The following is a 27002-nucleotide window of genomic DNA, read 5'->3' as shown; positions in this document are numbered from 1 at the left end:
CTATATCATGCTCTGTGCTAACCACTAGATACTGAATGTTGAGTGACATAAACATGGTCCATGTCCTAGTGGAGAATAATGGGGAAACAGACACTAAACAAATGAACACCAGAATATATACATAATTATGTATTGCAAGAAGAGCTAAAAGTACTTGGTACTAAAAGCCTTAATAATAAGGGGGCTTAGTTAATTTTATTGGTGAGGGAAAACTTATTTTTAAAAAGGGACATTTAAGCTATGTGGTTAGGAATAAGCCAGGTGAAGCTGTGAGAGTTGGCTATGGAAGTATACCCCAGAAGGAGGGGATAAAAGCATTTGCAAAAACAATAAGGAGAAAAGGAGTCAGCCAGTTTGAAGAGCAGCACAGAGGAGCGCCTGGATGGCTCAGTCGGTTAAGTGTCCGACTCTTGGTTTCAGCTCAGGTCATGATCAGGTTTCGTGAGCTCGAGCCCCACATCAGGCTCCAAGCTGACAGTGTGGAGCCTGCTTGGGATTCTCTGTCTCCCTCTCTCTGCGCCTCCCCCACTTGCGCTATCTCTCTCTAAATAAATAAATAAACTTAAAAAAATTTTTTTGAAGAGCAGCACAGGAAGAATTGGAGAACATGTGGCGATTAGAGGAGCCTCTATTTTTCAATTTGAAGTGTCCTTTCTGTCAAATCTGGAATAAGCTTGGAGCATATTTCCATTTTATGCATTTTCAAATAAAATAAATTTTGTCTCTTGTATACATTTAATTCTTCAATATTGTCTTCCAATAAAAGGCAGTTGAGTCTAAAGACACTGTGTGCAAAAACCCACTTTAAATTATACATCCACTGCTATATTGATACTTCTATTGCTACATTTTAAAAATCTTGGTATGTCTTAAACACGTTACTCCAATGTGGTCTTTGCTGTTGTTATGGGGAAGGAGAGTAGAATTATCACCCTGGAAAGATACAAATCTGTGTTTTATGCTGGGGTCTGAGATTAATTTTTGTGTGGCCTTTGACAACATGTTTAAAAATTCTGTGCCTCAGTTCCCCCGTCCATATATCCAGGATAATAAAGCTAACCTCGGGAATTGAGCAGATGGCTGGGATAATTAAATGTGTTAAGATTGTGAAATTATCTTGCAAAATAATGAAGTGCTACACAAGTGTTCCCTATGTCATTTTCATTTATTTATTTTTATTTCTGGAGTGGAGTTGTAAGGAGGTGCATGGTCTGTGCAGGGGTGAGACCCTGGGCTCTGGAATCAAAATGCCAGTGTCCAAATTGCCTCCCTCACTTCTACCTGTGAAGTGATTTACCTTGTTTACACCTCTGTTTCCTTACCCAGAAAGCAAGGAAAAGAATAGTCAGTTCCTAGTTCCTTATTATGAGGATCAAGTGAAAGAGTCAAGTAAAGAATCTAGAACAGTGCCTATCACATAATTAGCTTTTAATATTGTGTGTGTGTGTGTGTGTGTGTGCGTGCGCGCGCGCGCCTGTGTCTGTGTCTCTGTGTGAGTGTTGAGATGTAATATGAAGAAACTTATATTCAGAAGTTGAGCGGATCCCTGGATTTCACTGGACAAGCTAGAGCACTCTCAGCTCAAGCTGTTCTCCCTTCATGTCCAAATTATTCTTCTAAAATAACCACTAGAAAACTAAAATCTGTGGTTTGATGTAATGGACCTACCCAATCGTTATTTTCACCCATATGAGGTTTGTACTTAACCTAAGTGGCCCTCATAGATTTATTTAAGCTTGTGATCTCTGCTAACATTTTAAAAAGTGACATGATTCTCCCCCTAAAATCTCCCAGCCTAAAGGGCTTTATTGTGATTTAATACCACAGTAAAAGCTTTAATAGTTTTTAATATTATGTAACTATCTCTATAGTAAAGACAGGAAACTAAAATATGAAGTTTGGCACCCCAATACACTACATTTTTGCAAAATGTGGCCTGCCAACTCCTTCCATTCCTCTGATTGAGAATACACAGGACTATTCTTTATACATTTTGGGAAGCTGACCAGCACTTAGAATTCTGCCAAAGAATTTAAGAAGCTTAACTTGTTATGGAAATATAGGGCTATACCAATATATTTAAAGAATATATAAGATTATATAAGAACATATTCATTATTCTCGGGTAGCAGAATACTATAAGCATAAAACCACACCCAAAGGCAAGATAGCAAAAGACCAGTTGATTAGACCACATAAAAAATTAGACTTCTTTATGATGCAATTCACCATAAACCAAATGAAAAGACAAATGACCAGATGAGAGAATCTTTATAAATGTGAAACAAAGGGTTATCCTTTCCCAAATAGAAAATAAAACATTTCAAAAAGAAAAGTTAGCATAATACCAAAATTGATAGAATAAAAACATCACTATCTGATAAATATTTGAAGAGATGCACAAATTGACTAGTGGTCATAGAAAAATGCAGGTTAATTAGAGAAATCAGTATTTATCAATCAGACTGCAAAAAATGTTAAATATTGATAAAATATACTGTTTGCAATTTATTTATAAATATTTTAAATGGAAATATCCCTTTCAACCAACACTTCCAGTTCTACTAACCCAATATGCTATGGAATACAAGAGCGCAAAGACAGGTAAACTGTACTTTTCATTGCTTTCACTGTATATGATATTGAAAACTCAGGGAAGACATAAAGGTTCATCAACAGCGTAATGATTCAACAATTTATGGCACATCCATATGATGCAATACTAGGCAAGTGTTGAAAAAAAAATTGAGTGATACCTATCAGCATTGACACTGAAGGATACTCATGATGCATGCAGTCCTGAGGGGGTGGTCACAAAACAGTATTCATAGAAAAAAGTTCTAGAGGGGCTATATAATCTACTGATGCTGTAGGAGGGATGATAAAGAAATTTTATACTTTGTATATTTATATTTATATATCACAATCAAATTCAAATGTGATATTTGTAACTAAAATAAATGAAATGTCCATTTTCTAATCCTGTGGTATTGTATTCCCTCACGGAGCCTACCACGCTCACTCTGCCCTTAGCTTTGTGAATTACTGACATATTTGCAGACCATACACATAGCAGTGTATGTTGATCATGTTGGAGTTGTTGGTATGGCAGGTTTGTTTATCCCAGCATGGGGCTTCCTGTGTCCTGACAGTGTCTCACCAGAGACAGGTGAAGTACTAATACCACCAAATCTCCTGGGAACCTGAGAGGCTACATTCACTTAAGGCATCCTCCAGCCTGATGTGTCCTACTTCACTCTGTTGAAAATGTATCCTTTGAAGTTATCAGAGTAAACTGAAACTTTTCTATTATGTCAAAATATTTTTGTCAAACTAGCCCTTTGAAGGATTTCATAGAATCAAAGAGCATATGTGTTAACAACTCATTGGTACAAATTAGCTGTGTGAAGACTGTAGATTATCTATACCACACACAATCTATATATAACCTAATGCCAATAACTGCTCACATTGCTTTTATTTTTGTGCTGAAATAGGTAATTAACCCTGTGCAATAGATGTGAGTCATGTCAACTATTTTTCTTTAGGAGAGAACTATATAGGTAAAAGTACTTAAAAAGTATAAAATCAAATAAAACATGATATAAGAAACTGTTAGTTTAAATAAATAAACTACTAAAGACTAACACGTCTAGAGATTTTCAAATGCCACTTTTTAAATGAACCACATACATAATTAAATCTAGGGAGATATTAATACATAAATCCTAACAGCTTTAAGGATTTAATTTCAACTCAGCCTCATAAAACTGGCACAGAAAAGCCAAAGCAGGTTTTGAAAGAGTTCGAAACGCAGGTTTGTCACGTCACAGACAACCGAACTACGATTTCTGATCACAAACTAAATACATACATCGTTCATTTTCAAGTTGCTCTTATTCCACTAGGAGCAAAAATGCTGGCCATAATTCCAAGAATCTATGAAAAGATTTGCAATAGTGGGAAATTCTGTTTCAAGACGTATTCCTCGAAAGTGATTTTATTAGGTGCTCGAAGTATCTATAGATGTCATGTAGAGGAGTCACCCACCCTTTGATTCCGACTTGTGAAAAAGCATTTCAGAAAGATTCAGTAGAGGGGCACCTGGGTGGTTCAGTTGGTTGAGCGTCCCACTTCGGCTCAGGTCATGATCTCATGGTTGGTCAGTTTGAGCCCTGCATCGGGCTCTGTGCTGACAGCTCAGAGCCTGGAGCCTGCTTTGGATTCTGTGTCTCCCTCTCTCTGCCCCTTCCCCACTCATGCTCTGTCTCTCTCTGTCTCTCAAAAATGAATAAATGTTTGGGGCGCCTGGGTGGCTTGGTCGGTTGGGCGTCTGACTTCGGCTCAGGTCATGATCTCACGGTCTGTGAGTTCGAGCCCCGCGTCGGGCTCTGTGCTGACAGCTCAGAGCCTGGAGCCTGTTTCGGATTCTGTGTCTCCCTCTCTTTCTGACCCTCCCCCATTCATGCTCTGTCTCTCTCTGTCTCAAAAATAAATAAACATTAAAAAAAAATGAATAAATGTTTAAAAAAATTTAAAGAAAGATTCAGTAGAAAATATTTTCAAGATATCATTCATCAAAGATGTCAAAAGAAGGTTTTAAAATTATGTCCATTGATATATTAAAAATAACCATTTAAAGGTTCATTATTCAGAAATTTATTATTTATAGCCTATCAACACTTTTAAAACTGAGACATATAATTTGCTTCTGATGCTGGCTTTTTATTATATAAATCACATTTTTATTGGCATATAGTTTTTATTAATTTTAACTCTAGATGAGATATATTGGTCACTATGCATTTAATCATTCTTCCAATATGCAACATCCTCCATAAAATCAGATAATGTTTAGTTTTTAAAAATATCTTTAATAATTAAATAAAGCTTAATGTAGCACCAAATATTTAGCCTTCAATGGCAACATGCTGATTAACTACCTTAATCATGAATATATAGTTTTGCTTTAATTGTGGTAAAAATGGAAATAAAATCACATATAATACCCACATAGTATACTATAGGTCTCTTATAATCATACGTGCAAAATAAATATAATTAGAGGGGCACCTAGGTGGCTCAGTCTGTTGAGCTTCTGACTCTTGATTTTGGCTCAGGTCATGATCTCACAGCTCATGAGATCAAACCCCACATCAGGCTCTGTGCTGACAGCATAGAGCTTGCTTGGGATTCTCTCTTTCTCCCTCTCTCTGCCTCTCCCCTGTGCGCATGCTCTCTCTCTCTCTCTCAAAATAAATGTGAAAAAATTTTAAATTAGAAAACTTTATTTTAATCAATCCTTAGCTCAATTTATTTTTTCAGAATCCTAGAATATCAGGGAGGAAGGAATTTACAACCTAAACATTCTAGCCATGATTCTGTCATTAACCGGATTAATGACCTTAGAGATATTGATTACTTATCTTTAAAACTGAATTGTTGAACTAGATAATAAGTAACTCTCAATTTAGTGCACTTTGTTATAACAATAGACAATGGGAACAATGCCAGAATGTGGTGCATCCAAATTAAGGCACAAACCATTATAAGTTTTAGTTTAATAATTTGTAACCATCTAATTTAGTAGGTGGCACCGTGCCAAAACTGTAGATATTTCAACTTCTAAAATATACTCCTAAAATTCCTTCTTTCTACTGACTCATGTCAAAAGTGTAAAAAAAAAAAAAGTAGACTTTGACTAATATCATCTTGGCACTGAAGCATAAAAAATTTCACCAATTAATGAGATTTGTTTAGAAAGCATGATTTTTCATAGATCGCATATCGAGTATTATATTTGCAGATACATATAGATAGATACTTATGTACAAACGCATATCTGTAATATGTATGCGTGTATGTGTGTGTTATATATAGAAGGAAACAGAGATGGGAGAAAGAGAGACAGAGGAAGAGAGAGAGAGAGAGAAAGAGAGAGAGAGAGAGGAAGACAGGGGATGAAGGAATGTTTTAGAGTATGTTTTTGACCAATATCCATAAAAGAAATGTTTCCATAAAAATTTTAACCAATATAATATCAATATCTGGGATAACTCAATTAAAAACCTCTGGAATACACCTCTGGAACACATGGGCTTCTTTCAGAGAAGGGGTAACGAATCACATAGTTAAATTTTTACTGTTTAATGAATAAATAGTAAGGTATTTGGAATCAGAAAGACATAGGTTTAAGGATGCATTCCACAGACAGTACTGAATTGTACTACTGGGAACTTAACTTTCCCTGAGCTTAAATTTCCTCAACTCAAAGATGATGATGATGATGATGATGATGATAATTATAATAACAGTAATAATACTACTAACACCTGAATCATAGGTTGTTTTGACAATAAAATTAGGCAACGTATATAAAGCACAGTGTCTGGGACATATTGTTGGTAATATTTTTGTGTGTGAAATAAGTATCTATATGGTAAATTTTCAGCCAATGTTTAAACTAATAGACTATTACTCCAGTTAATCACCTTGGCTTTTACATAGTCAAATATGGTCATGTAGCCCTGCTCTTTCCTGCTTTCAAGTCAGCACTGTTGGATTTCATGCACTTTCTTATGGAAGAAGATTAAATATTTGGGTGGACCAGTTTAATCACAAGATATAACACGAGGCAAACCCAAGCTGAGGGACATTCTGAAAATATTTAGCAAGTTCTCTGCAAAGTTCTGAGATTATGAAATAAAAAAGAAGGCTGGGAAACTGTGACGTTAAAAGAGACTAACAAAGCATGATGACTAAATGCAACACGTGGATTAGATTCTGGAACAGAACTGATGAAATCTTAATGAAGACTAGTTTATTCAATAGGATTTTACCCATGTTGATTTCTCAGTTTTGAGAAATGTTATCATGGTATGTAAAATAGTAACATCAGGGGAAGCTAGGTGAAAATCCTGAGTGAACTCTCTGTACTATCTTAGCAACTTTTCTGTGAACCTAAGGTTATTTCAAAAAAAAAAAAAAAGCTAGCATTTGGGTGGAATCTGAGGGCTCATACTTCCCATAAATGATCAGGCCTTTATATTAGTCTCTATTTCCTTCCTCCCAATCCTTTACACTTAGGCTTCTCCCATAAGAGAAGGTTCACAGCACTGTCCCTAATTCACCTATCACTGTCCCTAACTTATACCTATCACTGGATCACTGGTATGGTATCCATACCAGTGCTCCAAGAAAAATGGTTAAAAGAATAGTATGCCTACATGTGCATCATCCCAGGTTTCAAACAAGCATCAAAAATAGAAAATTTATGGTTCAGGGGCCATCAGTGTTGTTGGGAAGAATTTATTCCAACTAAGTTCTAAGAGTATAATATCTTATTACTCTAATAAATTAACCAGCAATGACAGTTTTGTGGCAATTAGGTTATATAAACTTCTTACCATAAAGACACATCATTAGGTTATATTTTTAAACTTCCATATGTCACCCAAAGTTAGGCAGAAAGAAACATGCAATGCAATCTTTATGACAGATTTTCTTAAATTCACTAGGTTTTCCCATTTCTCCTGACATTTTGTTGAAATTTTCATACTGTACACTTTGGCATTTGACAAGTTTGCTTCAACTAACTTTGTAAAGCAGGAGCATATGTTAAAAAATGGCAAACCATGCCCTCGTGTGTGTGTGTGTGTGTGTGTATGTGTGTGTGTGTGTGTGAGACAGAGAGAGAGAGAGAGAGAGAGAGAGAGAGAGAAAGAGAGACTGAGAGAGAGACTGAGAGAGAGGCAGAGAGAGAATGGAGGGTCATTTTAACAAGACAGATTTTTAAAAATCTGTGATATCAAAGAAGCATTAGTAGGCTATATTCTTTGTGGAAAACAGCTTTAATTTAGTTTCTTTTATCATTGAGATATTCTCCTGGGGGTAAGACTGGGTGGGAGTAAGTAAGTCAAATGCGAAGTAGTTTCACAGGGTGGAATAAAACCTTGTTCTGTTTAAAATATAAATTTTGAATTTTCATATGGAATGGAAAACTTAACATCACAGCCAACAAAGAATACATAATATTAGCATTAGGAATCGTGTTCAGAGAGAAAACCAGGAATACACATTGAGAAATCTCTCTTTCTCTCTCTTTGTCTATGTGAGATCTAAGTAAATATGTTTCATTATTTCTTCAATTAGAAAGATAACTGATACTGACTCAGAGAAGTTGGCTTCAGATATTAACAAGATGTAATGAAAAACTCTGTTCTTCCAGAACCCAAAAGACAAGAAACAACAGAGAAGAGACCGTCAACCCAAGAGATTCAGGATTCACTGATGGGTCGTAAGTTGTCTCTAAGAAGGTACTGGATCACAAATCATGTCCCCATATCAGTGAGCATCTCCTGGCCCTAACCCTCATGCCAAATGAATTTCTGCTGTCAGTGCAGCAGCACAAGACTACTGTAGATGGATTTGAAAGCAGAACCGGTGACATAAGTTTGTGGGGTACAAAATTAAAATGAGAGGTCTCTTGTTCACAAATTATGAATTTCAGACAGTGGCAGCAGAGCATTATATCAAGCACGAGTCCCCTCATGCTTATACCAAGACAGGGCCCTGTTTGACTGCCCAGGTCTTGTGTTCATGAGGCCAACTCTGACAGAGTGTTAAACTCTGGATGCAGACAGAGCTGTGCTCAAACTCCAGTTCTGTCACATACTTAGACCTTGATAAAAGGCCCATGTGACAGTATTTATGATTATTGATTATCCTTGCCTCTTCTTTATATGAAAGTGACAAGGCATCTAAGTAAATAAAAATAATCATACTATTTTGAACTAAAAGAACACCTAATAACAATCTGGTATAACTCCTCCACTTTCTGAAGAACTTAATTGATGTCTGGCACAAGTCAATGGCTCTGACTTGGGTCTCCTGACCCCAAATACAATGCTCTTTCCGTTGCATTGTGGGGCAAGAATGGTTGTTAATGGCCCAGGCTTTGGAACCAAACAGCCTGGGCCCAAATTCTGATTCTATTAGTCTGTGAACTCTTGGGCAAGTTGCTTAAATTCTCTGTGCCTCAGTTTCCCTATCTGAAAATGGGCATTCAAAGGGTACTTCACACAATTAAATCTAATGATTCTTATAAATAATTCAAAACTGGTTATCGTATAGAGTGTTAAATAAATGTTAGCTATTAATATCTCATACTTCACCTCTAAAAATACCTTTTTTGAGGGAAACAATGGATAATCATATTGATTAGTAGGGTAAATATAAGCTAAATTAGAGAAGTAAGTGGATCTACAGCCAATTTAATAACTTTATAAAACAAACTATTAATGAGTTGATGTGTTTGTCAGGGCTACTCTTGTATATCGTTTAAACTTTTTAAAAATAGTGTCAATAAAAGTGTATGCGATATGGTTATAAATTTGTTAATGGAACAAATGGAAGGGAATTTTTTTTTAAGAATTGGATACAGAAATGACTGACAGAAGGAAGAACAAAAGTAAACAAAAATGAAATTTCACAGGGAGACCTGACTTCTTTTTTATGAAAAGAGATATGAAAGATATACAACTTTAAAGTTGACCAAAAGCTACACATGAAATTACAAGATAATGTGACTTCCCAGAAAGTAAGGACAATTTTAAGCTGTATTGATAGGGTATCCAGTGAAGGAAAAAATGAAAAGAGGTCAAATTTTAATGTCAATCAATAGTGCAGTCAAAGGTAACCACCCAGGCTTAAGGTTTCTCAGTACATTCATTTTCAAAACTCTTTAAAAATATAAAAAAGCCATTTTTAGCAATATGCCACATAAAAAAGGACATAGGCTGGATTTGGTTCATGGGTCACAGTTTGCTAACCTCTGGTCTAAACATTTTCATCCAATTGAAAAGCAGAGATTATCAAAGAATATAAAAAGTAAGACCTTGCTATATGAGACCACAGAGACCTACTTTAAGTATAAAGGCATAGATACATTGAAAGTAAATGTATAGAAAAAGATTAACCATGCAAAAAGCAAGCATAATAATACCAGATGGCTCTTTTAATATAAAATAAAATATGTTCTGAGACAAATAATATTACTAGAGATAAAGAGTGGCAATTCATAATAATTAAAGGGAAATTAATCAGGAAGACATATCAGTTATCATATGCCACAAATAATAGTTTTAAGATGCATGAGGCAAACATTTACAGAATGAGAGGAAGAAAAATTACACAAATATTGCAGGAATATTTTTACACCCCTCCCCCAGGATTTGATAGGGCTAGAAAATAAACTAGCAACAACAGAGAACATACAAACAATACTATTAACCATCTTGATCTAATTGTCATGTGTAGAACAATACATCCATTGGGTACAGAATACCCACTCTTTTTAATTGCATACAGCATATTTACCCAAGATAGATAAGCCTCCATAAATTTTAAAAGGGTAGGAACTACAAAGAATATATTCTCTAATCACAATAGGATTGAATTAGAAATTACTAATAATACTATAGCTAGGAAAACTCCCAGCTACTTGGAGGTAAAACAACACAATTTCAAAAAATTAATAAGGCAAAGAGGAAATCACAAGAGAAATTAGAAAATATTTTGAGAAGAATGACCATGAAAATACATTAAAATTTTGGAAAAGCAAATAAATCAGGGCTTAGACAAAAACTTGTATCTTCAAATCCTCATATCAGAGTAGTTAGTTTGAATCAGTGGCCAAGGTTTCATCTACAAAAATCTATAGAAAAGATGAGTAAAGTAAATATAAAAGAAGCAAAGGAAGAAAATAATGAAAAACAGGAATCAATAAAGTAAAAAATAGATACTAGAGAAAACTAGCTGAGCCAAGAGACGATTTTTGAAAATGCTATCAAAATTGAAAAAACACTAGCAAAACTGATCAATAAAAAAGGAAGAACACAGGGGCACCTGGGTGGCTCAGTCAGTTAAGTGGCCGACTTTGGCCCAGGTCATGATCTCACAGTTTGTGGGCTGGAGTCCCTCACAGGGCTCTGTGCTGACAGCTCAGAGCCTTGAACCTGCTTCAGATTCTGTGTCTCCCCTCTCTCTCTGCCCCTCTCCCGCTCACTCTCTCTGTCTTAAAAATAAACATTAAAAAAAAGGAAGAACACAAATCACCAATATTAATAATGAAAAGAGATTATCACTACAGATGTTATAGGCATTAAAAGAACAATAAGAGAATACTTTGAACAACTTTATGCCAAAATTCAACCTCTTAGAAGATACAGAAACATTTATGTAGAAATATAACTTGGCAAAAATGACACAAGAAGAAAGAAAATGTGATCAGCTTTATGTTTAGTAAAGATATTGGATTTATCAGATCTCCCTACCAAACAAACAAATAAACAAAAAACATCTAGGCCCAGATAGCTTCACTTTTGAATTCAATCATTTAAGAAAGAAAAACAACAAACAAACAAAAACACCAAGCTAACAAATACTTACATAAAATAGAGGATGCCTACTGTCCTTAGTCATTTTGGAGGCCCCATATCTCTAATACCAAATCCTAAGAAAGGCATTGCCAAAAATGAAAAATTATAGTTTAGTATCTCTCATGATTCAAAAATCTTCAACAAAATCTTAGAATATCACACTTAATAACACATAAAAATGGTAATGCACTATGACCCTGTAAGACTTATCCCAGGAATGTAAGATTGGTTTATCCTTCAAAATCAGTTAATATGATCCACCAAAGTGCCCTAATGACAAAAAAAAAAAACAAAAAAAAAAAAAAACAAAAAAAAAACAACCCACATGACTGGCCACTGAGGGGCTACTTATTCTCCATTTTTTGTAAGACTGAGGAGGCAGCTGATATCTGTATATCCTTTACATTGTGAGAATAGGCTTAATGAAACACCGTAGTCTCATTTTTCCCTTCCTAATATTTTTCTCCTTAATTTGAGGAGGCAGTGATGGCCTCAGTTTGAGGGTAAAACTGAACAGAGATCCTTAAATATAGCAAATGGTAACCAAAAATGGGCTGGGCTGGCTATTCTTTATTTGTCCAACAATCCATTTGTTTATTTATTATTCAACAAATACTTTGAATTTTACAATGCTTTGCATTCAGCACTGTGGATGGAATGATAAGAAAATAACCATGGTACTTATCTTGTGGAGTTTACAGTCAAGAAAGAAAGCAGCATTGATTATAAGAGAATAAAACCCACAAACATGACAACTGTAACAACTGCATGAATAAAGGGTACAGGTGCTTTGAGAGAGGGAAATTAGGAGAGACAATGCTAAGACATTAATTCTAGCTTTAGGTTTGAAGGATGAGTAGGAGTGAGCTAGGCAAAGAAGGGAGGAAAAAGTATTGCAGGCAGAGAATAGCAAGGTAGAAATCCCTGAGGCTATTCATGGTTTTTGTTTGTTTGTTTGTTTGTTTGTTTGTTTTCTGGTACAGGTGCAGTGTCTTGCCTCTGTGGATCTTAGGTAAAGAATGGTTGGGCTGGGGTGCCTGGGTAGCTCAGCTGGTTAAACCTCTGACTCTTGATTTCAGCTCAGGTCATGATCTCACAGTTAGATGTAGCTCCATGTTGGGCTCTGTCCTTATGGTGCAGAGCTTGCCTGGGATTCTGTCTCCCTCTCTCTCTCTCCCTTTTTTCCCTATCTCTCTCCAAATAAATAAACATAAAAAAAAAAAAAAAAAAAAGAATGGTTGGGCTGAAGAGCCAAGAATCTTCACCCCACTTCACACACCTTCTAAGTTTGTGATCAAGAGGTATTTTTCACCAACTCAATGTTATTTACAAGAATATAATAATCGGGGCACCTGGGTGGCTCAGTCGGTTGAGCGGCCGACTTCGGCTCAGGTCATGATCTCACGGTCCGTGAGTTCGAGCCCCACGTCGGGCTCTGTGCTGACAGCTCAGAGCCTGGAGCCTGTTTCAGATTCTGTGTCTCCCTCTCTCTGACCCTCCCCTGTTCATGCTCTGTCTCTCCCTGTCTCAAAAATAAATAAAACGTTAAAAAAAATTAAAAAAAAAAAGAATATAATAATCGTTAACACATCTTCTTTGGGGGAACCTGTGAAGGTCCAGGAAAGAATATCAAAAAGAAGCCTTTAATCTTTGATCCTTTCTTCCTGCTTTCCATGGCCAAAACAAAAAGAGGAAAAACCTTCTTTTGTTTGAGTGAGAATTTTAGATAATTGTTTTTTATATGGCATATTGTGCTTCAGAGATTATTCTCATATATTTTTGGTTTTCTTCTTGAGTTATGGATGCACATGATGTTTAACTAAGAAGCTTAAAATGCTAGAAATTAGGTCTTGAAAAGTAACACGTTAGACCAGCCCTAAAAGAAAGCAAAAGACCACACTGAGTCTAAATATATTCCATCCATTCCTCCGGGTGCATGAGTTGCATTATGGCCCACTAGGACTTTAAAATGTTACAACAGAGTGATTAGAGGGACTGAGGATTTCTCATTGCTCCAGGAATGTCACTCATCCCCTACTTGGCAATGGAGAATAGGGCAGATTATCTGTTTTCTTCTTTCTGGAAAACCTGATAAAGCATTCTCATTGTCTCAGATTTCCCAGAGGAGAGAGATGGTTAAAATGAGAATCCCAAACCCCTTTTGGCTTAAAATAAATCCTTCTGCTGGCTCTTTAATGAGCCCCTTTTTACAAAAATTTCCCCATTTTGTTTGATGATTTCCTAAACCCAGTAAGGTACCAGTAAGTATGTGTTTAATTGACTATGAGCTACAGTTTCAAGTTGTGTTCTTAAGTGCATGTTGTTTTTATTAACTCAATGAATAAGCATCACCAACATGGTTAAATTATCATACTCTGTAATTAGGCTTTGAGGATTAAGTGAGTTCTATTGTCACCACTTCCAAATGTGTATTTTAAATTACTTAAACCTCAGTTTCCCCATCTGTAAAATAGTGTGACATTGTACTTACCCAAGGGACTGTTGTGAAGATTAAGTAAGCTTATCAGTGTAAAGGGCTCACTGCAAAACTGGCATTCCAAATGGTAGGTATTGTTAGTATTACATTGAATATAGTCCTTAGATCTTAAAAGAGTCTTGTTTTTTAAGGAACATTCTGCTAATGTATCTTCACAACTAGAAAGTTGTAGACAAGCAGCATGACCTTTATTTACATAAGCACTAAGAAGAGAAGGTAGAATTGGAAAGACACATTAAAGTAACAACTTTGTTTTGCATATGCAAGTAATTTATAATACTCTCTGTCTTCTGCTCACATATTAAACTGTTTTGATACAATTGTAATCAGAACAGCCACAATTATTCAACTTAAGGCCAGCTCATCCTTAACGTATTTTTTCTATTTCTGTCCACTAAAGCTTATCAATGGGCAGTAAATTTGATTAAGTTTAGACTCAAACAGCATTTTATGTCAGGGGTTCAAGTACAAAAATGTTTCAGAATATATATCTATAATCAATATTTATTTCTAAAGGTGACAAAAAGGGCCATTTGAAATCAATTAAACTATCAATGAATGGCTTTCTTTTACTGAGAAATAAATCTTTAACTTTTTTCTGTTTATCAGAAAAAAGAAACAAAGTGACTGACTAGCAATGGTTTGATAAATTCTTGACACATTTATGAATATTATGATATTAACATGCACATACCCATAGAGTATAAACACTCCCTTAATTACAGGGACAAAGGGTGTAGAGCAACTTCCTACCTTAAAACAGCTTAAAAACTTAATGCCCCGTTCCAGCATTAATGTTTATTTGACTTCAGCATCATCTTCCCTTGTATACTTTCAAAGTGGTGGTAGGCTGACTGATAGCAAGGTCCCTGAGGATGACTGACAGAATGAATCTTGACTATGCCTCAGGTATAACCTTTACTTAATTTCTTATTCTCATCTGGTTGATGGGATAAAATAAGACAATGAATATAAGGCACGTAGCACTTACTAAGCGCTCAATAAATTCTACCTGCCTGTCTCTCTACCTAATGTGGCCACAGAAAAATTCATGTAAAGTCTCTAATATTTTCAGGCAAATAATATGAAATCAATTGCCAAATAGCTTGGGGGCAGGGAGGGTGATAAATCCCAAGAGAGGGAATTCCTCATGGCACTATTTTGTTTTGGGAGGGCATGGTTCTAGAGTGAAATTTGATGAAATCAATGAATTAAATTAAATTGGTAAAGAATTTCTTCACTACCTACCTGTCATTTGCAAAGCAATATAAAAGATAAAGGATAATATAAGACATAATCCTTTTTTCAAGAAGCATAGATGGGGCACTGGGTGGCTCAGTTGGTTGAGACCCTTGGTTTCGGCTCAGGTTATGATTCCATGGTTGGTGAGTTCAAGCCCCGTGTCGGGCTCTGCTCTGTCAGAGTGCCTGGGACACTCTCTCTCCTTCTCTCTTTTTGCCCCTCCTCCACTCTCTGTCTCTGTCTCTGTCTCTCAAAATAAATATATATATATTTTTTAAAAGCATAGCAATCAAGGCTCTTAGCTGCAAACAATATAAAGTGACGGGTTAAATTAAATAGAAGACACAGTTATTAAAATGATATTGAACAACTTACAATAGGCCAGAAATCCAGGTGTGGAAACTATGAAGTCAGGAATAATGTCCAAAACGGCAGAACTGTCCTAGTAGAGTTATCAAGGCAACTTCACTGGGTAGGGGTACTATGGTTCTTACAGCTATATGTTCCCCTGAACACTTCCATCCCTCCACTGCCATAGCTCCTAACTTTCTTAGGCTGGCTTTTCCCACAGTCACTGGTTCTCACAGCACAGATTTCCAATTCAAAGTTATGGGATTGGTAGAGTCTTGGTCTTGCACCCACCTTCTAGTTGCAAGTAAGGCTGAGAGAATGAGTGTGAGGCTTTTTCAACTTCTTTTATGGAAGGTGAGCTTTGTTTCATAAAGCAGGGGATTCTTCAAATATAATGTTCAGATATGGGGGAGGCAAAGAAAGTAACAAAGTCCACTGAAAGCATATATCTTAGCAGGTAGAATTTAATAAATATAGAATTATTAGAAATAAATTATTTATAATACAAACAGGAATATATTAATTTTATGTTAGGTGTATAAACAAAGAATATATGTATAATGGTTAGAGACATGGGCTCTAAAATTAGATCTGTATTCACATCTCACCTTGGCCAAGCAATAATAATGAATAATAATAATAATAATAATAATAATAACTGCCCTAATAATAATTCCTCACTTCTGTCTATGGTTCAAAATGTAATTGGGGTTCTGCCAATTGGATACACTTGTTGGAGACTTGATTTCAGAGCTTGAAGTCAGAGAGGCACAGCACAAAACACCTCTTTCATTAGTACAGATTACCTGAAAATCAGTGTGGTTTTGGTCTAGTGAGAGCAGCGGCCCCTCTGTTCTGCAGGTAGTCATTATACTGTGGCAGGAACACTGACTGCCTGTCAACACAGGCCTGGGCTGTGACTGTGAGAATTATATGTAAAAGCTCAGCCTAGAGTCTGTTTCTTCAGTCTTCCCAAGAATTCTGTAAGCTAAGTAAGTCTCTTTCTGCTTAAACTAGCTACACTGGATTCTGTTTTCTTCAGTTAGACATTCACCTGCTAATGTGTGTGATCTTTTGTAAGTTGCACAACTTCTCTAAGGTACCACATCCTCATTTGTAAAGAAGAAATACTATTAGTAGTTGTCATATGAGATATATAAATGAGATTATATGTGTATATACAGCACTGTATCTAATACAAAGTAAACATTTAATAAATGGTAGTGACTATTATTGATGATGGTGATCATGATAACAACAAATGTAATAATCATGGTACTGAAGGCAATGGAGGTGGGAGTAGGGATAGATGATAGACTCTGGAAGCTATCATGAAGAAAAAGGTGTTTGATTTGCAAAAACAAATCAAGAGTTTTGAAAGCCTACTGAAAGGACCATATCTCCAAGTGGTAACACAAGGAGCCAGAGTCAGGATCTGAGAAAAGCCAGTCTAAGTTGTAATTCATTGGGCTGCAACTATCAAACAAAAACAACATGAGTCTTCTGGAAATGCTTCAGGGAAGGTCTGTGGGTGTATTTATGCCTCTGGCTTATGATGTTCACATCAGGTTTCCTGAAGTGCTCTCCAGCTTTCACTAAAAAATGCTAAGAAAGCCACACATGTGGCATTTTCACTTAATTAGGATACCGTATAAAATGCAGCCCAGCCAAAAACAGACAATTTTTGGTGACAGCTCTGTTGGCACCTTTCCTGAGCCTCAAGGAAAACCAAGTAAACAAGTCTGTACCCCCACCACCCTCTCACCATGAGATCTGCCACAGAAAAATTTGTAATATACAATGAGCACCTCAACCGAGTTTTTTTAATTTTAATGAAAGTTTCCAAGCAGGAAAAAAAATGAGTATTAGAAACATAAAAGGTGGCCATCACCTTCAGAAAGGTAAATATACATAGCACAGGGTTTTGAGCAGAGCCTAATCCAAAACTCTGTCCTGAAGGACTCAGGAACTCATTTAGTCTTTAAAAAAACACTTCAGTTTAAGAACCAATAATGGGAATCCATTTCCTTATAATTGCTCCTCTCTGTTCTCTGAGTTGCAAGCTGAGCCTGTGCCAACACATCCCGAAACTTTACACCTGCGCTTACCACATGGTCAGAGGGGTGAACAGCTCTTAAGCTTTGAGCTCTTTTAGTTACCAAGTCAGCTTACTACAGATGAGGGGTGGAAGCCTTTGTGTTTCATTTACCTGGGTTTGGCACAGTATTTACCCTGATATACACAGGGCAAAAATCTGGTAAGGGACTGAGTCTACTGCTAAAATATATCTCCCCAAATTCTCTCTACCTAGAACTCTAGATTCCTAAGGTTCCTGTGAATTCATGTGGCAATCTTGATCACTGCCAGGATAATATAGTTTATCCACATCCTACCTGTTAGGCTAGTGTTTACTAAGATATACATACACACTTCATAAACTGCTTTGCTCTGAACACCATGTCAGAAAGAGCCCAATGGTGCCTTGCAGGAAATGAATATGGCAGGCAGATTTTCATCTGTGAGAGGGGAGATACTAATTTGATAACACTATGAATTATGCTTCCTTTTGGTTTGCCCGCTTAGGAACAATAAAATAATGGTTTATTTTGCAATTAAGAAAATAACTATACTTCAATTCTAATGCCCTTTGGCTTCCTTTTATATTATGGTATTTTTGAAATCAGGATATATGTAAAATCATACCTAAAGACTTTAAATTTTATTTTTTCTATGATATACTTATTCAACTTCTATGAATTTGCCTCATATATTTGTGTTATTCAGCCTTTTCTGAGATGATGAAAATGTTCTATATACTTACACTGTCCAATATGGCAGATACTAGTTACATGTGGCTACTGAGCACATGAAATATGCCTAGTTAGACTGAAGAACTGAATTTGTAGTGTTTTTTTAAATAACTAATTTAAATTTAACATTACATATTACATTGTACAGAAGAGCCATACACCACACACACACACACACACGTAACCTTATATATATGTATGTATATATATATATATATGTGTGTGTGTATATATATATATATATACACACACATAGATATGTAATCTTGATTGTATTTAATGATAGCTTCAATCATGCACAAATTACATTATTAAAAAGAGCAAAATAGTAGTCATTTTATGATGTATAATAGGGAACCCATTAAATAAATTATGATTCATCCACATGTAGAATACTAGATATACACAAGAAATGAGAAGAGAATATTTCATAAAATAAGATATTTGTGATATGCTATTAAATTTTTAAAATGAGGTTGAAAATTGTTTATGTAGTTAAAAATTGAATATGTGTATGAAAAAGGAGAATTCCACTCTAAGACAGTATATTTACCTTTCCCACCTTATTCAAGTCTCATAGAAATAAGTGTAAAAAGAAAGAACAGTAAAAATCCATAATAGCACTATAAAATAGGCAGGTATCATTACATCAATGGGCAAATAATTTTGGAAAATCACAAAAGTACAAAAGTTAGAATGTAGATGAGGTTATGTAGATAGAAAAAACCAAATAAGGAAACAAGTTTTGCACAGGGAAGTGCAACGGAGAGAGCTGATTTTCCCACTAAAGTCAGAGAAGTGTGGTTTTTACACCTGCAGCATTAACAGGACCAACAAATGCGAAAAATGAAAATTCTTGAGCCTCATTCCAGACCCATTAAGTTAGAAATCCCAGGGATAGGACCCAGCAATCTGTGTTTAGCAAACTGTCCAGGACATTCTCATGCTCATTCAAGAGTGAAAACTATGCCCGAGAGGACTCTTTCCCAACTTTGTTCACTGTTATCACCTACGGAGCTTTTAAAATGACTGATTCAATAGGTCTGTGGTGTGGCTTGTTCATTGGGATTTTTAAAAACTCCCCAGGAGATCTGATGTGCAGCAAAGTTGAGAACCTATGCACTACAGAATTTGCAGACTCAGCAAGTTCACAGAGCAGAAGCCACCATGCAACCACCAGACTTCTTATTCTCTTATATCTGGCTGTGGTGACTGCCCCTAGACAATGCGGGAAGAAGCCTCCTTAAACAAAGTGGGGCTGTCTGGGTTCCTAGTTTACATATTGGGCTGAAGAGAGAATCAGAACAGAGTGCCAGATAGCCCTGGGTACTGCTACAGATGGAGGGAAATAAAAGGATAAGTTGTTCTATCACATCCTTCCAGAAATGAAAGGGTGAAATAATCTAAGGTACTTAAACCTCAGATAAGCCTTGGTTATCTGTGAAAGGTCTTAGCCTACTCTTCTAAAGAGGAAGGCTGCCTGGTCATCAAGCCCTGTTTTCTTCCTGTCCCCACTCTCCTTATTCAGGGAAGAATCTGACTATGAAAACAGTCATGTAAAAGTGCTACAGAAACCCACATCAGTTCAGAAAATCTGTATCAGTAACTCCTTGGCCAAACTAGCCCTTTGTTTACAAATATGAACTGATTACCAAGATTAGCTGACTTACAAGGAAAATCAATAGCATAAAAAAAGAAAGACCATAATAAATAAACATATACCATCACAAAAGGATATCAAACAATGAAGAGAGAAGAAAACTTGTAAAATAATTTTAAATGATATCTGTAAACTAAAGAGAACATTCCATAAGAAAACAAGGGACTACAGAAAATGAGCTATCAAAGAATAAGACAGTTCTTAGAAATTGAAAACAGGATGGCCAAAATAGAATACTAATAATAATTTCTTTAGAATAAAATAAATATTAGTAATCTGCAAGATAAAAATCTACAAATTGTATTTCAGAGCCATGGTAGATAGATGTGAGACACCCAATATCTATTTGTAGGAATCCCAGAAGGAGAAAATAGACTACAGAAAGAGAAAATTTTAAAAATGTGAATAAAAAATAAGATTTCTGTTTACTCCAGGGGAAAAAAGCTTTAGATGGAAAGAGTTCAATATTTTCATTTTTCATACTCCGTATCAAGATGCACCCTTTATATCTAAGTCACTTCTTCACTTTCTCATAATGGGCAAATTGTAAGGACAGAAGCTCTAAAGTCCAAATACCCCAAATCACAAGTACTATCTGCATCAGGTGCCAGTGTTTCTAAACACACATCCTGGTACTTATTTATTGTCACAAGAGAATAAGAATAATAATTGTTCAACAAAGATGGTTCAATGGAGATCACATTGAAGCAAAGTATCTCACACATCAAGGAGGGGAAGAAAAACTCCCCACTTCCAAGCCAGTAGATACAAGTCAAGAAAATACCAAAATAGAACAGCGATGCAAATTAAGTTTGTATGCAGTGACACTATGGAGCATTTGCAGTTCTCTTTGATTTTCTCTAGGTAAATAATTATAACTAATTATAAATATAACTATATATATTTAAAAACCCTCAAGGGGGTCCAAAATTATTTAGAAAGGCAGGAAAATATGGGGGTCTGAGTGTTTCTCCTCACACACACAATGGTAAGAGATATTCCTGTGAGGAAAATCTGAGAAAAGAAAGATGCTAGCTAAATAACAACAGACCATCAGCAAAACACACACACCATCTACTTAAAATCGTAGCCAGGATGTGATTTTCATCTTTTCATAAATAACATTGCTTCCAGATGTATATACATATGGGATCAGCATCTTCACAGAAACCAGCGCTTACCTAACTGTCCTTTAACTAAAGTCCTTGCTATTTTTGCTGGTACCAAGTAACCATCAACCCAGAGCTCCTCAGAAATCATATCATCCCATCACTTGCCCAATGCAAGAATCCTCTTTTCCCCAGAAAATGGTCTTATAGCATTGAACGACCTGCTGGATTTTCACCAGCTGTAACTGCTATGAACTTTTCTTTTTTTAAAATATTTCAGTCCAAAAGTGCCTTTTGGCATCTTTTACCATTAGTCTAGTTTTGCCCCCAGAGCGGACATGGTCTGCTCTCTTAAGAGGAAATACTACAATTTTTTGAAAACAACTATCCCATTCAAATACTGCCACTCTCTCCCTAGGTTTCTCATTCCTAGGATACATCCCTCCTCCCACTCATTTCTTCTACTGGTTCTTCATACTCCATACTTTATGTATCATTCACATTTTGATAATTCTGACTGCTAAATATCCCTTGAAAATGCTGTGACTCTAAGTGAGCACAATAATCCAGGTGAAATTGGTAATGATAATAACGATGGAATAATGATAACAGCTGCTACCTATGGAAAGATCAGCACCAAGCATGGCACAAAGATCTCTGTCTTATCTCATTACCTATAAGGTATTGCAATATTGTAGAGATGAGAAACCATAGCTTGAAAAAGCTAAGTGACCTGTTTAGTTAACTTGAGAAATCAATGCCAGATAGTTACCGTACTCAATAAATCCTCTTGGGTGCCTGGGTGGCTCAGTCATTAAGCGTACAACTTCGGCTCAGGTCATGATCTCATGGTTCCAATTTGAGTCCCATTTCAGGTGAGCTCAAACCCCGCTTAGGGCTCTGTGCTGACAGTGCCGAGCCTGTGTGGGATTCTCTCTCCCCCACTCTCTCTGTCCCTTGCTCACTTGCGCCCTCTCTCTCTCATAAAAAATAAAAAATAAATAAATGTCCCCTGATCCACAATACATACTGTGATACCACTCTGATTATCACAGAGTGGTATACTAAGTGGTATACTTAGAGTATTAGTGACATACTCTAAGATGCCATCAATTTTCACTTTAGGAGTGGAAGAACACTATGCATTATCTTTTCCACTAAGTTCTTAAAAACCCTGTATGTATATTTCCAAAAATATTGAGCAGTACACAGCATAAGCTATATCCAAAATATATTAACCTGTGCCATAGTAAACATGGATTCAGTACCTTAGTCTGCTTAAGTATATCAATCTATACTGCCCTCTTTAATAAAGATTATTCCAAATAAAGTTGTTAAAAAGAAAATGGAGCCTTAATTCCACCAATAATCTGACAGCAAGTTGTTTTACAAAATATCCAAATTGGAAATCAATACAACAACAACAGACACATTTCTATTTCCTGCTTTCCTGAAGCATGGTGAATATCTGTAGGAAAAAAAGAAGCCTGTGCCAACACACACACACTTATGGGCACATTTTGCTACATTGAGTGCACAGACTCTAGATGATCAGTGGGTGAGGCTGTCTCCTCTGGCCAGTGTAAAAGGTTGGCAAAACCACAAATGGATTACATTTTAAAATGGATTGTACTTTCATTCCATCTAAGTACAGATAGATGTCAAAGAGCTTTGAAATCTCCCTCTTTGGATTTTGAAGCTAACTATTCATTCTTTTCCCATTGACAGAAGTAAAAGAAATTAATTTGCATTTTATACTGTAGGCACAGCTGGCTGAGACATACTATGAGGAAGTAGACAGCCCTACAAATAATGAGACTTACTTAGAATGTAAAAGTAAAAGTTGAGAAGGACAATGCTGTGTTTTCAATCTCTCCTTGCCTGGATCTACTAGATCTCATAATTAGGTCAAATCTCCAGCACTACAGGAATCTTTAAATATAATAAAATTGGTATATAATCATCATCATCATCATCATCATCATCATCACCAGTTATTATTTATTCGATGTCTACTATGTACCAAGCAAAGTGCAGTATTTTTTTAATCGTTATTAGTTACTTTAATCCTCATAACAATTTGTTGTGGTAATTATTATTCCCTTCTTATCTATGGGAAACTGAGGCTCAGATAAGCGGGTTGACTTTCCCAACATAATGTATGTAATCAGTGACTGTGAGAGGACAGCAAGAACTGATTTCTGATGCTGCTACAAGGGCAGCGGTAGGATTTTTTTTTTTTTTAGGTCCTAAAAGGATAAGCCTGACTGGCTATCTCAGTGAACACTTGGCATAGTCCTGTGAAGTTATCTATGATAGAGCTTCTAGGAAAGTTCTAGACTCTCTAATTTACTGTAGATCGCACTGAGGCTGAGACTAACTGAAAAACCAACAACATTGGGAATGAGAGTGTTGATCTTATTCTCTGATTTACTGAGGCTGCCTAGTCCAACTCACCCAGAGACAGGCTGAGATAAAAGCACACTAACAAATGAGAAAAAAAAAAAGAGAGAAACCTTTGGGTTTTTAGCAATGTGAACAGCCTATCAATGTATCAAGTTGACAGAATTCCACATTCCCTTCCAGACAAGTGGTTCACATGCCCCAAGTGGGGAACCTGGAAAATGGGGGTTAAAGAGTATGTAAGACAATCTTGCCCTCATGAGAAGGGGAGAAAGGCCATGTAGCTGACACTGGTATTGGGCAACTAATCTGGCTCAGAGTATAAGAGATTAGTCCCCTAACTATTCCCATTTCAAAGACACATAATACTCCCCTTGCTCTCTTTGCATTATTTTTCATTTCTGGATGGGACATATTAAATGGCCTTGCAATAAACTCAATCCTAATATTCCCTCACTCAGAATCAAGTTATATTATTTTCTCTGCCATTAAACCAATATATGAATTGCTGGCATAGAGACAAGGTAATAATGATTTAGTAATGCCACTATTGAGGTCATTTGCATTTGAGAGAGGTAGGGAAGAAGGACAGTCAGGAGGGGAAGGAGGGAGAGAAGAAAAGTAAGGAGAAGGGAGGTAGAGGCAAAGAGGGAGAAGAGAGGGTGAGGGAGAGGGAAAAGGAGAATAAACGAATGCCTAAAGTTTGCTTAGAAGAAAGAAACGGATAAATAAGGTTGAATGTCAGGCATCAACTTCAGAGCTAGTTGTTAAAAGTCTAGGATCATAAATTCATTTCAATAAGCTTAATTAGTTAACTACCTACCAATAATGGCAGAATATCATATATATTATTAATACAACATATTTCATTATCATTCATACAACAATGATTTTCTTCAGCGTAGTACTGAAAGTCCTAGCCAGAAAAATCAGGCAAGAAAAGAAATAAAAGATATCCAAATTGGTAAGGAAGAAGTAAAATTACATGTTTGCAAATGACATGATCTTATATATACAAAACCCTAAAGACTGCCTCCCTCCCAAAAATAGAACTAATAAATTCAGTAAAGTTTCATGATACAAAATAAACATACAAAAATCAGTTGCATTTCTATATACTAACAATGAACTCTAAAAACAAAATAAAGAAAGCAATCCCATTTACAATATCATCAAAAACAATGAAATACTTAGGAATAAATTTAACCAAGGAAGTGAAAGATCTGTACAATGAAAAGTATAAGACATTGATGAAAGAAACTGAAGACATAAATAAATGGAAAGACATCTCATCTTCACAGATCAGAGTTAATGTTATTAAAATGTCTCTATTACCCAAAGCCACCTATAGATTTAGTGCATTTCCTATTTAAATTCCAATACATTTTTACAGACATAGAACAACAAATAATACTAAAATCTATATGGATCCACAAAAGACCTTGAATAGCTAAAGAACTCTTGAACAGGAATAACAAAACTAGAGGCATCACACTTCCTCATTTCAAACTATACTGCAAAGCTATAGTGATCAAAAGGAAATCCTGTCATTTCCAATAACATAGATAAAACTTGAGGGAATTACACTAAGTGAAATAAGACAAAGACCAATACTGTATGATCCTACTTATATGTGGTATCCAAAAATAAATACTGAAGTCATAGAAAGAGAGAGTAACTTGGTGGTTGTCAGGGGTGAGGGTTTTTGGAAGATGATCAAAGATGGTTAAAGGTTTACAAAGATGAGTTAAAATATGAGTAATATTTAGGCATCTAATCTACAGGATGGTGACTATAGTTAACAATTCTGTATTGTACACTTGCAAGTTGCTAAAAGAGTAGCTCAGTCCTCAACATACACACACAATGTCACTGAGGTAATGGATTTGTTAACTAATATTATTATGGTAATCATCTTACAACATATACATCTATCAAATCATTGCCTCATACATCTTAAACTTACACAATGTTATACATCAATTATATCTCAGTAAGGCTGTGGAAAAAATCTATTCTACTCCATTTAATAGGGTAACTGTGAATTGAAACGAGAAATGTAAAAGCCCCTTTATTAAAACTTAAACTTTCTAAAAGTCTGAAGAATTGTCACATTAATTTAAAAAAAATCCTTGTCAGAATTATAATTTAATTACATTAAACACCTGGATGTTGGCTGTGTCCTTAGGCATCAGTTCTTTCAAATAAAAGGGACTTGTTTACTTACCTTGGAGGGTTATGAAGAGCTCAAATGAAATAACATGAGTACAAGTGCTTCAACCATGTGTACAATTCTGATTATTTAAAAGTCCACTCAAATTTCACCACAAAAAATTCTCTTCCCAAAACCTCACTGTTAGCACACGGCAACCTAATTTTTTTTTAAATCCTTATATAAACAATTGGAAACAACCAAAGAATTTGGACTTCGAAGAACAATCTGCACTTTAATTCTATAATAAGTTAATAAAGTGCAAAGTTATCCCAAAATATTTACATAAAAATTATTATCAAAATCTTATAGACCAATTTCATTAAATATTTCTTTATTGCAAAGATCAAAAGTGAAAATAATGATGATTTGAGAGCACAAGTATGAAGTCAAGTTCCTCAAAAAAAATGTATGTAAATTCAATAATCTCTGGAAGCTATTCTTTTTTAACAGGCCAAATACAAGCTGTGTTCCATAAAGGCTTGTATTTCCACTCAGAGCAGTGACTTCGAGTTGCACTGCTTTGCCACAGCTAGAGTTTTCTCACAACAGCTGAGAGTATCCCATCCACACAGCAGTCAAGTTACTCATTATCTAGAATGCTGGATATAAAATCATCAGCTTCCAATTGTTTGGTGGGATGAGGCATGAAAACATTGCAAAGAACTGACAAAGAAAAGAGATTCGAATCCTCTTCCATCTCAAATGACCTCTAAAATGGAGAGGGGTCATGAAATCAATGTTTTCACCCACCCAACAGGGTAGATGATTGAATCATCAAGAAACCGTGGCCCAGAAAAGCAACAACACTGCAAAACAAGTCAGCACAGGAAAGAAAATAAACACAGACACAGACACAGACACCAATCTTGCTCATGATATGGCCTCTAGCAGGAATGTAAACTAAATTTTAGACAGTGAAAGTAGTCCCTTGAAACAAAAAATATTCCACCAATCCACATTCTGTGAATATTTTAACTGGTCCAGAGGCCACATTTATTTTGCAATTGCAAAGACATAACCTCTCTGAGAGGCAAAGACAATTGGGATTTCCTGTGTCTCTCTGCCATTACCACCTATTTTTCCAAGCTTGTTGCAGCTGTATGCACCAATTCCATACTTTAAATGCCTAGAATAGCCCTTGGTCTTCTTCCAGGGTCTTAGCATCTTTCTTTTATTGCTCAATTACATCTTGCCTATACATCTCTCCCAGGGATTTAGAGATGGGACTAAGAGGGTGGCAGCATCACTGAGGAAAGATACTGACTCCGTCTCTCTCC

At 35.9% G+C, this 27002-nt stretch overlaps 1 protein-coding gene across 5 annotated transcripts in view; it reads right to left on the bottom strand.

Annotated features, from left to right (window-relative positions):
• The window catches only part of GABRB2 (gamma-aminobutyric acid type A receptor subunit beta2), a 233376-nt gene that overhangs the window by 90236 nt on the left and 116138 nt on the right, over window positions 1-27002 (bottom strand). The window lies entirely within an intron of this gene.

The sequence above is a fragment of the Panthera tigris genome, chromosome A1 (assembly GCF_018350195.1).
Source record: "Panthera tigris isolate Pti1 chromosome A1, P.tigris_Pti1_mat1.1, whole genome shotgun sequence".
Taxonomy (NCBI): Eukaryota; Metazoa; Chordata; class Mammalia; order Carnivora; family Felidae; genus Panthera; species Panthera tigris.
The sequence above is the reverse complement of the archived record's forward strand: the minus strand, read 5'-3'. Positions and strand labels throughout refer to the sequence as shown.